The sequence below is a fragment of the Mustelus asterias genome, unplaced genomic scaffold (genome assembly GCF_964213995.1).
Source record: "Mustelus asterias unplaced genomic scaffold, sMusAst1.hap1.1 HAP1_SCAFFOLD_322, whole genome shotgun sequence".
Taxonomy (NCBI): domain Eukaryota; kingdom Metazoa; phylum Chordata; class Chondrichthyes; order Carcharhiniformes; family Triakidae; genus Mustelus; species Mustelus asterias.
In genome coordinates this window covers 384,303-401,348 of record NW_027590284.1, presented here as the reverse complement: position 1 = coordinate 401,348, position 17,046 = coordinate 384,303, and the positions used below count along the sequence as shown (strand labels likewise).

General features: G+C 43.2%; 1 pseudogene across 1 annotated transcript; it reads right to left on the bottom strand.

Moving 5' to 3' along the window:
- Positions 1-601: 601 nt before the first annotated feature.
- Positions 602-16,893, bottom strand: LOC144486352 (Ig heavy chain C region-like; annotated as a pseudogene). The gene is made up of 7 exons (XR_013496252.1): positions 16,780-16,893; positions 16,347-16,655; positions 15,078-15,146; positions 4,076-4,375; positions 2,792-3,103; positions 1,559-1,867; positions 602-1,065 (listed from the first exon to the last, which is right to left on the bottom strand). The product of XR_013496252.1 is annotated as an Ig heavy chain C region-like (transcript).
- Between the last annotated feature and the right edge of the window lie 153 nt (positions 16,894-17,046).

Genomic DNA, 17,046 nt, shown 5'->3' with positions numbered 1-17,046 from the left:
GGGAGAGTGAGGTGAGTGAGCTCATAGTTTCCCTCTCTCAACCTGGTGAAGCAATGTCCCTGATGGTTCTCACCACTGAGGAGGTGGAGGTACAGTGGATTAAATAAGGCCATTCCTCCTCTTTTCATTGAGGAAGTGGTGGTACATGGGTTAGCTACTGCTCCTCCCCTCTCTTTGTTGGGTGAGTAGGAATCCGGTATGTTCACAATTTCATTCTCCCTCTCTCTGATGGGGGGATTATTGCTCCATGTTTCTGTGTGACCCTCACTCCAGTTCCCAGTGGGTGTGGTGCAGCAGCTTAAATATGACATCAATGCGTAAAGGCATGGACAACGAGAGAAGCAGGAACACCGAGATCTAAATGTTGTGTTCGTTTGTTAGAAATGTTCAAATTGTCGGATTTTTCCTCAGGGAGGAACGTCGGTGAAGATATTTTGCAGAATCCTGTAATGAATGTGCTCTACTCTGTCTCGAACACAGGGTGTATCTGAGCTGGGCGCACTGGTTCAACAAGACTTGGGCCTGAGACCTGAAAATATCTGACTCAAACCAAAGATATCTAATGGAAGTAAAACTGAAAAACAATCAATTAGGCGTTTGGATATTTCATTTATCGTTAGAGGAAAAAGATTTTATTCTTTTTATTGAAGTTTTTAATGTAACCGAGTGATTCTCATTGACATGAATTAACGGTGTCCATCAGTGCAAGGGAAATGTTCACAAAACTGGGTTTACCGCTGGATTTGTCAACTGTTCTGTTGATGATCTTCAAGGGGATGGCTTCATGTCCCACCACACAGGAGTAAGACGCACCGCTGGACCACTCCTCTGCTGCAATGGATAACAGGCTGTACATGAAGAAGGAGCTATTGCCGTTCTCCGCGACCACCTCGGTGTTCCTGTAGTTCCCAGGATTCACCGGCTTGTCGTTGACAGTCCATTTGACGAAGATCTCTCGCGGGGAGAAACGTCTCACTAAGCAGCTGAGGGAGACGAATCTCTGAGCGGAGACTTCTTCTGCCGAGGGCAGGAGGACAGAGACGAACGGTTCCCGCGGATTTGGATCTGCAGAAAAAGTACAATAAATGTCAATAAACTGGAGAATTCTGGAGACAATGAAACTGCTGGCTAGGTATCAGAAAAATGTGCTTCGCTTTCGATTTTAAATGTTTCCATCTTTGACTTCCAGCTTGGAGGAGAGGTGAACGCAATTGTTTTCTCAAATAACTCAGCGGGTTGGACTGGAAAGCTTCAGAAAGTTTACAGCACTGAATCAGGCTCTTCGGCCCAACTGATCTGCTTTTTTATTGGGTTTCATGCTCCACATCAGGCTCCTCCCTCCTTATTCGATCTATATCCAATAAGATCGCCTTCAGTTCACTTTTCATTCATCAACACATCAAATATCCCCGTAAAACTATCTGCAGGACCAGAGTCTTTAGTTAGTGGAGTTTCCACTCGGGAGACCATTAATGCACTGAATACTAAATATTGACCAGTACACTTACACTGGAAATAGACACAGTGACGCATTTATTGCTTCAATCTCTCAGCTCACCTGTTTCCTTGTGGATGGATTTTCTTAAAGGAGTCGGTAGATCCTGATGGCTCACCACGCAGTGAAACACAGCCGCACTCAGCCAGGCTTGTGTCGAGATGTTTAATTTGCTGACCACGCTGTCAGGATCCGCTCCTGGCTTTTCGGCAATCTCTGACTTCAAATACTTCCTGTCTCGGATCCAGGACACGTTGACTCCATAAGGAGCATTAGAAATGATGCAGGTTAAGGTCACTGTTGCCTCCAGTAAGACCTGTTCTATTGGTGGTGGCTGTATCGTCACTGTGGAATCATGGCACTGGCAAGGACCTGTGAATGACAAATGAAAATCAACCCAAGTTCCCTCTTCAGAAGCAGGACAGCAGTATTCACCCTAAAGGAGAAAAAGGTCGCCTTCGAGATATCAACCTCTAAGTATCGCCTTTAAACTTCTATAGACGATGGAAAACCAGCTAGTTCTGTGAAATTATTCTCTTTATTAAGATATTTTAGCAGCGGTATCATTCTCATGAATCAGCATTGCAGCATTCCAAACCATGCCCCAACTCAGGAACACAGCACTTGTCATTGATTTATTATTAGGGTGAATGCACTTTCCAACATTTACCCCCTCCGCTGTGACCTGTGAAACACTCCAACACCAACTGTTTCTCCAAATCTTACCAGCCATCTCAGGAAAAAAGCTGACATCAAGGCCGCCTCGCTCACTATGTTACTTCAAAATAGAAAGAAACACTCTTTCAAGGGGAGGCAGTGGTATTGTCAATGGACTTGTAATCCAAGAGACCGAGGACAAGACTCTAATTGAAGAGACACGGATTCGAATCTCACCACTGCAAATGGTGAAATTGGAATTCAATAAAAATCTATAATTAAAAGTCAAATGATCATCATGAAGCCGTTGTTGTAAAAGCCCACCTGGTTCACGAATGCCCTTTAAAAAAGTAAATCTGCTGTCTTTATCTGGCCTGGCATGCATGTGACTCCAGGTCCACAGCAACGTGGTTGACACTTAAGTGCCCTCAGGGATGGGAAATAAATGCACATCTCATGAAGGAATAACAAAAATTGCTGTTGTGATGAAATTCTGAATGGGGCGCTGTCCTAATGCAGCAAACCACATGACAGCAAATTAGAAGTTGTTCTGTGCTTTGTACTAACTTTAATAGACCCCTAATTCCGATTAACATCGGAATGGTATATTTTATTTTATCCTCGGTTTGAGTCTCTTACCCAGTGATCCGCTGATGTTCTGACTCTGAGTGAATTCTTGATGAGTGACCTGGCAGGTATAGACCGCTTTGCTGATCCATTCCTGAGCGGAGACTGTCAGCCGACTGCTGGCCGAGAAGTTCCTGTTCACTTCATAGGCGGGAGAGGTGACAATTCCTGAATCCATGGGTTGTCCATTCTTCAGCCACTTCACCGTCATTGACTTTGGCTGGAAATCGATGATTGAACAGACGATGGTTGCAAATTTTCTGCTGGTGATTTCTTCACTGGAACTCACGGTGAGGATGACGGTTGGGGTGATAACGATTGGGCCTTCAACAAACAAATGTTCAGACGTTACTTGAAGATTCAATTGACATCAATTATAAATTAGTTCTTTTATTTGAGCAAAATAGCTGCCGATTTGAGAATTATATCCATGGTTTGGCTGAATTGGCAGGGAAATGGCGAATGGAATTCAACCGTCAAAAGTGCCATACAATGCATTTGTGGAGGGAAAACAAAGCAAGGCAATAAACTGGAATGTTAAGTGGGATTGAGGAAATGCAAGACCTTAGAGTGCACGTCCACAGGTCCTTGTAGATGGAAGGGCAGCTGGAAAAGTTGATCAAGAAAGCATATCGGATTAGTTTCTCTATTATGTGAGATATTGAATGCAAAAACAGTGATACAATGATGGAGCTGCATAAAACCGAGTTAGGCCACGTTTGGAGTTTGCTGTACAGTTCTGGTCACCACATTGCAGGAATAACGTAATGACTCTGGAGAGAGATGAGGTTTACAAGAATGTTGCCAGGGACTGAAAATTCCCGCCATGAGACGAGATTGGATAGGCAGGGGTTGTTCTCTTTAGGAAAAGAGGAGGCTGAGGCCTGACATAATTGTGGTTCACAAAAAAATAAGGGACGTAGGCAGAAATAATTCATTCCCCAAGTGGAGGGCTCAATTACCAGGGAGCATGGTCATTTGAAAGGTATCTGGGTCTGCATCTCAATTGCTTTAAGCTGCAATGCTACGGAGCAAGGGCTGGAAAATAGACTTAACTTGTCTGGCTAGTTTATTTGTTCTCCCTTTTGACCAGCACAGACATGATGGGCTAAATGGCCTCATTCTGCACAGTATCATTTCTGTTGTTCTTTGATTCTGAGCAACTTTTCAGGCAGTAGACACTTACCTGGATTTTGCATAATTCAATTTTTCAGAATGCTACAGATCAGTTATAACTAAGGCCTTATAGAGATCAATCAGAGCGCCCCTGTCTTGCCCAGGTTCCACAACACTTACATTGCATTTCAATGCTCTTGACTGAGCCGCTGTGTCGAACCTCACAGTCGATTTTGCTGCACTCTCCCTTTGACTGGGTGATGGTTAACTGGCTGCTCAGGGTGTAGGTTCCCTTCGTGTTTCTCACTGATGGGTAAGTCTTAAATCCAGTGGTGATCAGCTGTCCATTTTTCTTCCAGGTGAGACTGGTGATTTCTGGAGAGTAGTCCATCGCCAAACAGCCATAGGTGACGGAGCCAGCGGAGTTGTGTTGCTGACAGGAGGAGATCAGGCTGTACAGATTGGGCAGAGACGGTGTCGCTGGGAAAGAATAGTCGATTCAACAAGTTAGACTCTTATCTGCGTTTATTAATTTGTCAAACATATTTATACAAGTAAGTTTCTATATTAGGTATAGCTCTTGGGGCTAAAGGGATGAATGGATATGGGTAGTAGACGGGGTCAGGATATTGATGAGCTGTGATCAAAGTGAATGGTAGAGCAGGGTCAAAGGGCCGAATGGCCTACTCCTGCTTTTATTTTCTATGTTTCTACATCACGATTTGTCTCGAATTATGAACTTAACTTAATATTTCCCGATTAAGACCTACATACACCTTTCAGCTTCTGTTACTCCTATCATTTGAGAATCGCCATCTTTGTAGAAACTCACATCACTGTCTCGAGCTCTATCAGGTTGGAAAGACAAAAACATTTTGATGTCATTGTAATTTCATACCATTCATTAGATTAACAGAGAAGTGTAAAGAGTTTCTCCATTACTTCAGGCACGAGCTATTTCTCAAACAACAGCACTTTGTGATGAAGAAGTTGTCTCTTCATTCATATCAGCCACTCACCTGATGAAAGAGCTCCAAAAGCTCACGATTCCAAATAAGCCTGTTGTACTTTAACCTGGTGTTGTGAGACTCCTTACTGTGCCCACCCCAACCTAGCGTCGGCATATCCACATTGTAGTTTTGGCTATTGCCTGTGTTCAAACTAACTGATGCCCCTTCCTCTCTCCAACTCACTGCCCCTCACTCCACAAAACGAAGATTAGTGTCTTTGCTTCAAAACTACCTTCGGAATGAATACTTACTGAATGACCAGGAAACTCTCAATGTGATTACAAATTCAAATAATTGCAACATTGACTAATTGAAGGGTCATACATTAAGAGCAAGAGTTGGCCATTCGGGCCCTGAAGTCTCCTCCATTATTCACTGAGATTACAGATGATCTGGTTGTGGTGCTCGCTCTATTTTGCACATCCTCACTCCGCCCGTCGATCACCCACTCTCTGCCCATTTTCCCCGACTCTCTGCGCTTTCCCCTGGCTCTCTGCTATTCCCTGTGGCTCTTTTCCCCTTTCACCCGGCTCTCCGCACTTCCACCTGGCTCTCTACACTTCCCTCCAGCTCTGTCCCCTCTCCCCCGGCTCCCTGCCCTTTCCCTCAGCTCCCTACCCTTTCCCCCGGCTCTCTGCCCGGTGTCCCTGCTCCCTATCCACTTTCCCCTTTCCCCTGGCTCTCTGCCCTTTCCCCCTGACTTTCTGCCTTTCCCCTTGACTTTCTGCCCTTTCCTCTGGGCTCTCTTGTCCTTTTCCTCGGCTCTCTGTCCTTTCCCCGGCCTCCCTGCCCTTTATCCTGGCTCTCTCCTCTTTCCCTGGTCTCTCTGCCCTTTCTCCTGGTTCTCTGCCCTTTCACCTGGCTCCCTGCCCTTTCTATTAGCTCTCTGCCCTTTCTTCTGGCTCTCTGCGCTTTCTCCTGACTCTCTGCCCTTTCCCGGCTCTCAGCCCTGTTGCCCGGCTGTGGGCCCATTCCCCAGGCTCTCTGCCCTTCCCCCCCGGCTCTCTGCCATTTAGCACGCCTCCTGTTCTCCCCGGCTCTTTGCCATTGTCCTTGGCCCTGAGCCCCCAGGGATTCCCCCCAGCTCTCTACATTCGCAGGGCAGCTCCCACATTTGAACACCAAACTGCCGCTTGAGATCTTTCTTCTCTCTCGTTGCAGACCTCCGCACACAGGTTTAGCGAGTGTGAGTGAGAGAATGTGAGTGCGTGAGGGTGAGTGATTGAAGGAGTGAGAGTGGATGAGTGATGGTGTGTGAGTGATGGAAGGTGGGCAAGTGAGAGTGAGTGAGTGAAGTTCTTTCAATGAGGATGAGTGATTGAGGGTGAGTGAGTGAGTGAGTGTGGGTGAGGGTGAGAGAGCGTGAGTAAATGAGGGTGTGTGAGAGAGGGTGGGTGAGTGAAGGTGGCTGAAAGTGTGAGTGAAGGTGGGTGAGTGAGTGTCGGTAAGAGAGAATGAATGAGGGTGAGTGAGTGAGGATGCGTGAAGGTTAGTGAAGGTGGGTGAGTGAGAGCGAGTGAATGAGGGTGAGGAGTGAATGTGACTTAGTAAGTGAGGGTGAGAGAGTGAGTGAGTCAGGGTGTGTTATTGAGGGTGGTGTGTGAGAGTGTGTGAGGGAGAATGAATGCAGATGGGTGGATGAGTGAAGGTGAGTGAGTAAAGGTGTTTGACTGAGGATGAATGATTGAGGATCTGTGAGTTAGGGTGGGTGAACGTGAGTGATGGTGAATATGTGAGGGTGTGTGAGTGAATGTAGGTGCGTGAGTCTCAGGGAGTTTGAATGGGTCAGGTGGCGTACGTGAGAGAGAGAGGGTAATTGAGCTTGAGTGTGTGGGGCAACGTCTGGGTGAGTGAGGGTGGGTAAGTGGGGAGAGTGAGTGAGGGTGAATGAGAGAGATTGAGACTGGATGAGTGAGGGAGGGTAAGTGCGGTGAGTGAGTGAGAGTGATTGAGACTGGATGAGTGAAGGTGGGTAAGTGGACTGAGTGAGTGAGAGTGGGTGAGTGAGGCTGGGATAGTGGGATGAGTGAACGAAGGTGACTATGAGTGTTGGTGAGTGACTGAGGCTCTGAGTGAGTGACTGAGGGTTAGTGAGTGAGGTTGAGTGAGTGATAGCGTGTGAGTGTGGGTGACTGAGTGACAGTGAGTGAATGAGGGTGTGTGAGGGCGAGTGAGTGTGACTGAGTGAGTGAGTGCTGGTGAGTGAATGAGGGTGTGAATGTGAGTGAATGAGGGTGAGTGAGTGAGGATGGGCGAGAGTGAGAGAGCGAATGTGTGTGATGGATTTTGAGTGAGTGAGGGTGTGAGGGTGAGTGACTCAGGGTGAATGAGGGTCAGTGAGTTTCTGAGATTGAGTGCGTGAAATTGAGTGTGTGAAGTTGAGTGTGTGAGGTTGAGTGTGTGAAATTGAGTGTGTGAGGGTGGATGAGTGAGCAAGGGTGAGTGAGTTGGGATGAGTGAGTTGGGATTTGTGAGTGGGGATGAATGAGTGAGAGTGTGTCAGCGAGGGAAGGTGGGTAAGTGAGGGTGAGTGAGTCAAGTTCTTTGAGTGAGGATGAGAGTTTGAGGGTGAGTGAGGAAGTGTGGGTGAGGGTGAGAGAGTCAGTGGGCCACTTCCACCTCTTCCTCTACATCGATCTTTTCCCGATTCTCCACATTGATCAGCTTTCAGTAACAGGGATGTGTAAATCACCAGGCAGCTGCTTTAATGTCGGTGTCTTTCTTTAAGAAACACGTACCAGTGAACAAATAGTCAGACTGAGGGAGCTGTAGGGAAGCTGACAGCAAAACTAGGATGGGTCGCACAGGAATCAACTAGTATTGGGGAGCCAGGCGGCCTTGGTCTCAGCCAATTCCCTTCTTATTTTTTGGGTTTTTGTGTCCGGTGTAACACATGGAAATTCCTACTTCTGACCTCATGTTGGAGGGAATGTCACTGTTGAAGCAGTAGAAGATTGTTGGTCCCGAAACAATCCCCTGCCGAAATCCTGCAGTGAAATCTGAAATTAGATGTTTGACCTCCAACCACCAATACCATGTTGCTTTGTGCTAAGTATGACTCCAAACAGAGAAGAATTTCCCGCCGATTCTTATTGACTAGTTTTACTCGGGCCCCTTGATCCCACCCTCATTCAAATGCTACCGGGGTGGGGGGCGTATCGGGGTGGGGGGGGGGCGGTGGCAGTGGCACAGTGATTCGCGCTGCTGCCTCAGAGTTGGATTCCCGACTTGGGTCACTGTCTGTGTGGAGTTTGCAAGTTCCCCCCGTGTCTGTTTGGGTTTCCTTCGGGTGCGCCTGTTTCCTCCCACAGCCCAAAGATGTGTGGGTTCGGTGGATTGGCCGTGCTAAATTGCCCCTTAGTGTCAGGGGGACTAGTTAGGGTAGATACATGTGGTTATGGGGATAGGGCTTTGGTGGGATTGCTATTGGTGCAGACTCGGTGGGCTGAATGGCCTCCTTCTGCACTGTAGCATCCTATGATTCTACTCTATGGTGTCAAGGACAGACACTCTGACGTATGTGAGATCGAAAGTGTGTGTGAGAGAGAGAGAGAGAAAGAGAGAGAGAGTGTGTGTGTGTGTGAGAGAGAGAGAGAGAAAGGGAGAGAGAGAGAGTGTGTGTGTGTGTCTGTGTGTGTGAGAGAGAGAGCGATAGGGAGAGAGAGTGGTAGAGGGAGAGAGAGATAGAGAGAGAGAGAGAGAGAGAGAATGTGTGTGTGAGGATGCCTGTGAATGATAGAATGCGTTTGCACGTGTGTGAGACAGTGGGCTGTGCGTGCAAGAGGAGAGAGTGTGCGTGAGAGAAAGGATGTGTGAGATAATGTGTGTGTGTGAGACAGAATGTGTGTTTGAAGAGTTATTCTTTGTGTGTGACAGTGTGTCTCTTCTTGAAAATGTATGTGTGTGGAGGGGCGGGGAGAGTGTGTGTGGGGAGTCTGTGTGAAAGAGTACTTCTGTGTGTGAGTGTGTGTATGTTGATGTGAAAGGGAGTGTGTCTATTTGAGATACACGATGTCTGTGAAAGAGAGTGTGTGTGCTTGAGGGAGGGTGTGTGTGTGGGAGAGTGTTGTGTTCATGTGAAAGACAGTGTGTGTGAGAGGGAGTGCCTATTGGAAAGCAAAATAATATGTTCATCAGTGTGTGAAACTGTGCATGGGATGGCGTGTGAGTGCGAAAGATGTGTACAATGTGTGTGGGAGATAGAAGCAATGTGGGGTGTTTGAGTGTATGTGTGTGTGTGTGTGTGTGTGTGTGTGTGTGTGTGTGTGTGTGTGGAGGGGCGGGGAGAGTGTGTGTGAGCGAGAAAAAGTGTGAAACTTAGACAGAATGGATGCGTGAGTGTGTGTGAGTGAAATAACTGTTGAGAGAACATGTGTCTGTGATAGGTGGAGTGTTTAAAGAGAGATACATTGTACATACATGTGTGTTCGTATGTAAGAGAAGTAGAGACTGTGTGAGAGATTGTGTGCGTGTGAAAGAGAGGGTGTTTGTGAGAGACAGTGTTTGAGAGCAAGATTGTGCATGTGAGACAATGTGTAAGGGAGTGAGCGTGTGAAAGAGAGAGAAATATGTGCCTGTGTGAGAGAATACATGTGCAAGTGTCCGTATGAGAGAGAGAGAGCATGGGAATGTGTGTGAGACGAAGTGAGAGTGTACGGAAGAGGGAATGTGAGAGGCATAGTGCATGTGTGTGTGAGAGAGCGAATGTGTGCGCGAGACTGTGCTTATGGGAGAGACTGTGTCTGTGTGTAAGAGTGTGTGTTAGAGTGTGTGCATGTTCTATGTTTGTGAGAGAGTGATTGTGAGAGAGCCAGTGTGTGAGAGCAAGAATGCAGAGGTGTGAGATAGTGTGCGCAAGAGAAATAGAAATATGTGCGTGTGTGTGTGTGAGAGAGAGGAAGAGATGCGTGTGCAAGAGGAATTGTGAGAGAGCGTGTGGAGAAATGTGAGACAGCTTGAGCGTGTGTGACAGAGAGTGGAAGAGAGAGAGTCCATGTGAGAGTGCGTGCGCGAGAGTGTGAGACTGTGCTTATGTGAGAGTGTGTGTCTGTGTGTAAGAGAGAATGGGTGGGTGTGTGGGGATGTGAGCGCTTTTGTGTATGGGGATGTGAGAGATTGATGGAGAGAGCGAGACGATGTATGTATTTGTATTGAGAGAGTGTATGTGTAACGTGAGAGAGAGAATGTGTATGGGTGTGTAAGAGAGACCGTATGAGAGAGAAAGTAAGTGTGAGTATGTATGTTTGTGTGTGTGCATGTGTGAGAGAATATGAGAGTATTTATGTGTGTGAGAGTGTGTGATGTGTATAAGTCTCTATTTGGCTGATTCAGTCTGGAAAACACACTCACTCCACACATACTCACCCATTCACACAGTACGTGGGAGTGACAAGTGAGCACAATACGGAGCGCGGGCCAAGGGTTGGAAAAACATTTAAATCTTTCGCAATCAGTCGCAATTGAATAATTCACCCTACTCAATGAGGGAAACCTGTAAAAACTCAAGAAATATGACACAATCCAGGGCAAAGCCACCCACAAGATTATCCGCCCCCTCATTCACCCTATTCGCTCTCTCCATCACTAACAAGCAGTGACAGCAGTGTGTGTTATATACAAGATGCACTGCAGCAACTCACCAAGGCTCCATAGTAAACACTGTCCAAACCCGTTGCCTTTATATCCTAACAGGATAAGGGCAGCAGCCACATATGAAGACTACCACCTGCAAGCTCCCCTCCAAGACACACACCATCCTGACTTGAAACAATACCTCAGTTCCTTCTGGGTCAAAATCCTGGAACTTCCACCTAACAGCACGGCGGATGCCTGCAGCATATGGATTGCAGTTATTCAAGGATGCTTTATATCAACACTTTCTCAAGGAACAATTATTGATGATTAAAACTTCTGGCCGAGCAAATGACTCTAAAATGGGTTTAGAAGATTAAAAATAAGATGCAAATGAATTTGACCCTTCAACTGTCATACCAAACAGGTCATGGACTGCTTTACTACGGAGCACAATATAGTAAATCTCACTTTGCATTTGCTCATCGAACATTCCCAAGGCCGGTACATCACTGGTTAAAAATCATCCAAATCTCCCTCTACAATCTGACGTTTCTGCTCTCTCTGATGGTCACAATATGCTTTAGGGATCTCATTTCTGAGACGCCGAGCCAAACATCAAGTCAAACTGTCACATTTCTCACAGATACAAGTTTATTGAAGAAATAAATCAAATTTCACTCCCTGAAATACAGCAGAAGGAACCAGAAGTTTTACAACCAGTCAGGCAGATTCCTGGTCCCAACACAGTGACCACGCGCGCAGAAACAGAACAGACACAAACGGTGCAACAATCGATTTCCCAGCAGGTAGGTATGATCAATCTGTCAATTTAATTCAAACTGTTTGATTCTAATTGATCAATGTTCAATTTGCAACAGAAAATCAATAACCTCTTTTAAATAAAACTGATATTCATTTCAAAACTCCTGTCGATTTTAAATTAAGTCTCTCTGTCTGTCTCACTTCTCGAAAACTATGTAAAAATGTAATTTCGCTGAAAATTAGGAATCAAAAATAACAGATTCAGGACAGTTCAATGTCCCCGACAGAGATACAGTGACACAGTAAGGATTAAATAAACCAAGAAACATTTACATTGAAAATCATTACCTGATTCGATCGAATTTCTTAATTAAATGTAATCAACAAAATATTCGAGATAAAACACCTTATCGAGCTAAGCATAGCTGATGAAAGAAAGGTTTTGTCTCTTAATTCATTTTCGATACAATTAAACATTCTCTGAAACGGATGATACTTTGCACGCCCGTGCATTATTCAAGGTATTTTGTTTTGAATTAATTAGCACCAATATTATATTTTGTTTTGTTAATTGCCGGTTACTTTTCCTGTTAGCTGATTTGTACTCCCTAATAAAATCAGTTTTCAATCATTCAAAACTTTCCCTGCCTCGAACATTGTGAAGTAATTAGGTTCCAATTAAATCTTAAACAATAAACTTCAAATTACTGAATGGAAAAATTCAGACATCTGTAATTCATTTGCTTAAATCGAATAACATTGTCATGTTTTTTCATTTCCACTTTTACTCCAAATGCCTTATTATAACCTGCAAACGTGTTAAGAATGCATGTTTCTGAATTTGTATATACTGTAACGGCCTGGCAGTTTGAGGTCAATGAAGCTGCTTCCTAGATTTAATAATTTGGACCATCCATATAATTTAATTACTGAACATATTGTTTAAATTAAGAAGTTCTGAATTAAACAATGAAAAACACAATGAGGACAATTGATTCAAATCCTCTGCAACACTGAAACATGATGCACAAAATAAGTCGAGACTTTTTCTTCAGTATAATATTTAATACTAATTAAACATAATGCTCAAATAGAATCAATTCTTCCATTCTGTCATTTATTCATCCAATAATTCTATTCTATGTTCAGCAGTAATGGGAGACAGGATGTGATTATTAAATGCAGAGCAAATATTACTAATATAAAAATATTATAATATTATAAAAATTAATTATTTGAATTTCAAGTATTAAATTGCAAATCTCTAGCCAGTTTCTGTTGACACCTTACGACAATTCAAACACCATTATATGAACAATTGTTTAGTGTTAGCGAATTCCACCTGTCAGAAAACTGTGTTCACTCTGTCACATTTATTTAAACTGCGGGATTCTAATTGATCAATTTTCAAACTACAACAAAAATCAATAACTTCTTTTAAATTAAACTGATATTCATTTCAAAATTCCCTTCGACTTTTAACTATTTCTCCCTGTCTATCTCAAATTTCGAAAACTAGGCAAAAAAAATATTTTTTTTCTGAAAATGAGCACATCAGATATAACAGATCCAGTGTAGTGTAATGTCCCTAACAGAGATACAGTGACGCCGTAAGAATTGTAATTCATGATTTACTTTAATCTGCAAGCATCAGTTAACATGAATAAAATGCTCAAATATATATTTGTTTTATTTTTTCCGATACCAGTTTGTTTTATCCTGACAAGGATGTTTAAACGCAGTTTGTTTTTTTCATTTAGCGAGAAAAAGTGTAACCGCTCAGGATCACCGAGTTGAAACAATACAGAAACAATTGAGAAACACCAAACCATTTCACAAATTTTGGGATGAGATTAGTGATTAATTACCTCTGCATCCAACTACAAATTACTTGGAAGGAATGCTGCGCCTGCACAGAAACAATGTAATAATCGGGCACAAAAATTGCCAAATAGCGTTTTATTGCCAATTATTCTCCAAAACTCAGATTTAAGTGAATGCGAACTTCATCGGGGATATAACAATTAATGCAAAGTATCTTGTTGAACTGAGCGCTGCTGTGGAAACAGCATGTTATCATGGAAATAGTTTCTGGAATTATCACAAAATATTTCCAGCCGAGAAACCTTTCTGGTCATGTTAATTGTATGCAAAGCACAGCAGAACTATTAACGCCGATTAATGCGAAATGATATTAATGGAAAATAATCTTTTGTGAATATGTAGTTATGTTACCGATTAATAACAGTTTGATTTATATTAATTTTACTATCAAACTTGTTAACGAGAAGTTTCTTTTTGCAGCAACTACTTAGTGTCCGATTGAGCGTTGTAAGACATGATTTATTTTAATTTCTAAGTTAGTTAAAATTTATTAAAATGCTGTAATACCTTTATTTTATTTATTTCACAACCTGCTTATTTTCTCCCTACAAGGATTTTCAAACTCATAGATTATTTGCATTTAACCAGAAAACGTGTAACCGCTCACTGCCACCGAGTTTAAACAATGCAGAAACACCAAAACATTTCACACATTTTAAACATTCTTAGTGACCCAACAACAGAACCTCCTCAACAGAAACACACCAAAACACATCAATGAGGGAATGAATCCGTTTCACGGGGACGCAACTCAATTATCCATTCAACAAAATCAAAAATATGATTGCAAGGAAATCTCAATATTCAATCCGGTAAACCAGCTCGTCACCAAATATATGAATGATTGAACTAAACAGAAATTTGGAATAAGAGCAATAGCATTGCGAGGAGGTGGAATATGTCCAACAAATTAATATTGAAATTTTACCACATTCTATTCATATTGGGTCATATTTCAAACAGATTTCAAACATATTAAAATATTGGGTGGGTAAAAGCTGCAGCCGTCAGATGCCACCGAGGTTAAACATGGCATGTATCCCAAATTGTGAATGCTGTGGTAAACTATGTTTTGGACGAGTGGCATAAACCATGGTTTGGTTTAACCTGCAATTATCAGCTACGATTTAAAAAAATACAAATACAATAAAGCCTGCCTGATTTCTGTCTGCAGGCACGCGTCAAGTAGTTTAAAACCCGCAGACTGTTTGTATTCAATCACAAAGTGTGTAACAGCTCAGTGTCACCGAGTGGAAACAATGCAGAATCTCCGAACCATTTCACAAATTTTACTTATTCAAAGTCACCCAGCCAGACAACCTCCTCACCAGAAACACGCAGCACTGAGGGACTGAACCCCGGTTCATGCAGAAGCAGCTCAATTCTACAAACAGTTGCAACAGAATCAAATTTCACATTGGCAGAAAATCTCAATTTAAAATCCAGCCAATCTGACCATCACCAAAGCAACTAATGATTAAAATAAGCACAACAATGAGATAACAAAACCAGATTGTGATTAAGCGGAACATGTTCGCAACATTAAAGTAGAAACTTTAACACATTTTGTTAATATTGGGTTAGATTTCAAACACTTGTGCAGTAGATGGTGCAACTCGCAGCCACTAGATGTCACCGAGATTAAACATTGAAGAAACGCCGAACTGTTTAACAAAAGGAATGCATTTAAAGTAATCCAGCCACACAATGTCCTCAGCAGATAAACACCAAATCACAACAAGAGACTGAATCACTCAGTATCGCCTTTTGTCAATTAACAGTAGAATTCTATAACCCCCATTTTAAGCAGGATCACATGAAACATTGTAAAGATTTTCAGCACAGAATCCACCAAACCACATTACATTGAACGAATGAATTAATAAAATCGAGAAAAAGTACAAAACAAAAACTCAAATAAAACACTGACTAAATAAATGCATGGTTCTTACCTGCAGTCACCGTCACCATGGTCCCTTGTCCCCAGTAGCCCATGGCGTCACAGTGTCACATTCTCGAGGCTGGGTCATACAATAACCATCTCTGCACAAAATAGACAGAAATCCATCAGTATTTTAAAAATTCACAAGCCAGAGGGAAAGCAAATCACTGCATGTTCATGAAATTATTATTGCACTGGTGGATACCGTTCGCTCTTCGTAAATAACCTTAATGTTTTATATTTCATAGAGGGTCACATGATCAAGTTATTGAAAACACCAACTGATAATTAAATAGTTATCATAAATTTTCCATATTAATTCTCGCTATTTGTGTAGTGCTGGGACATAAATAATACAGCACTGTAAATAATGCTGGATTGGAAAACAGAGCACTGCCCCAGTCTCGGTCAATTAGTGCTGAGGGGTTTTTGTATTGACAGTAACTGCTGTGCCACCCAGTTATCACAGTGAGACACAGCATGACAAATACTGTGCCCGACTGCTAACTGTTTAATTTCACTGCTGTCTCAAAAATCTGATTCTGCCTCATCCACGAGCGAATGAGTGAGATATTTCAGCTTGTCCTGGTCATTGTATTTATAAAGGGGATCGGAATGCTTTTAAACTCTCTGTGTAGATTTAGCATATCGGTAAATATAGATTTTACGGGAAGATTTTTATACCTTTTCACAAACTAATATTACTTCCACACATTATTTCACTGAAGCCTCGTTTACTTTGAAAATCCTGCTGTGGTACTGATTACCAATTTGAACAATCTCTTTCCATGAGGTTTTTGTATGAGGATTTCGCTGTACTCAGCACTGTGACCCACTGCTGTATCACAGTGACAGACACTCGCACAAAAACTGCACTCACTCTCTGTTCAGTACTGCCGCTCAATATGTACTTCAAATAAACCATTATTTCGATGTAATTTACAGTTTATGCAGCAGTTTACAAAACACAATCTAGAAACACCTCCTCCAAGTATCAGAAATAGTAAAACGAGCGTTATATCCAGGTGTGTAATTGCTGAAACTGTTAAGAGTAAGTATAAACAGAGTGAAAATCCTCAGTCCATTATGTCTGTGTGTTTTCTTGGTTTAATGTTTAATTTTCACTAAGTTAGGTTTGTCAGAAGCGTTTTGTGTTTTGGTTCTGGTCACTGTCGTTAATACTACATTTAAAACAAGCACTGACCTTCAGGTTATGATGGAAGTTGCTGAATTCCCTCTCGAGCTGTTCTTGTCCGGGTCCATCCCTGGTTCCTCTCGCTGTGGTGTCTTGCACAGTAATAGATGGCGGTGTCTTCGGTCTTCAGCCTCGTCATTTCCAAAGAGAAGATGTTGCGTGAAGTGTCTTTGGACGCAGTAAATCGATCCTTAATTGCTGGGGCGTAGTTGTTGTTTGATGAAGAGTAGTAGTAAAGCAACCACTCCAGCCCCTGTCCTGGAACCTGTCGGACCCAGTGCATGTAAGCGCTGCCAAGATCGAAGCCGCTGGTTTTACAGGTCAGTGTCAGGGAGCCTCCGGGACGCCCGGTCTCTGCCTCTGGCTGAGTCAACACAACCTCCGACTGGACACCTGTAAAAATAGATCAAAGGATTAATTTTGGTGACATGATTGCTGACTCTGGAACATTCCAGAGACAGACTAACATTTTGATACAGTGACAATGAGGAATTGGACAATAAAAAATACTACTTACCGGATAAGATACTCAACAACAAACTGAGAGAAATCGCCGACCTCATCTTTCTGGTGATTTGGGGGAAATGGTTGTGTCAGGAACTCAGTGAACAAACCAGCTCCCGGACTGTTGGATTCCGGTCCCAGTGAGCGGCATTTAAATACCCGGCAGAAGGGGGCGGCTTTCCAGGCGCCGCCTGTTGATTCCCTGCTGGAGGCGGCGACTGGATCCAGGTCCCACCTTCCACACCCCAACAGAATGGACTCCCAGATTTACAATAGATTA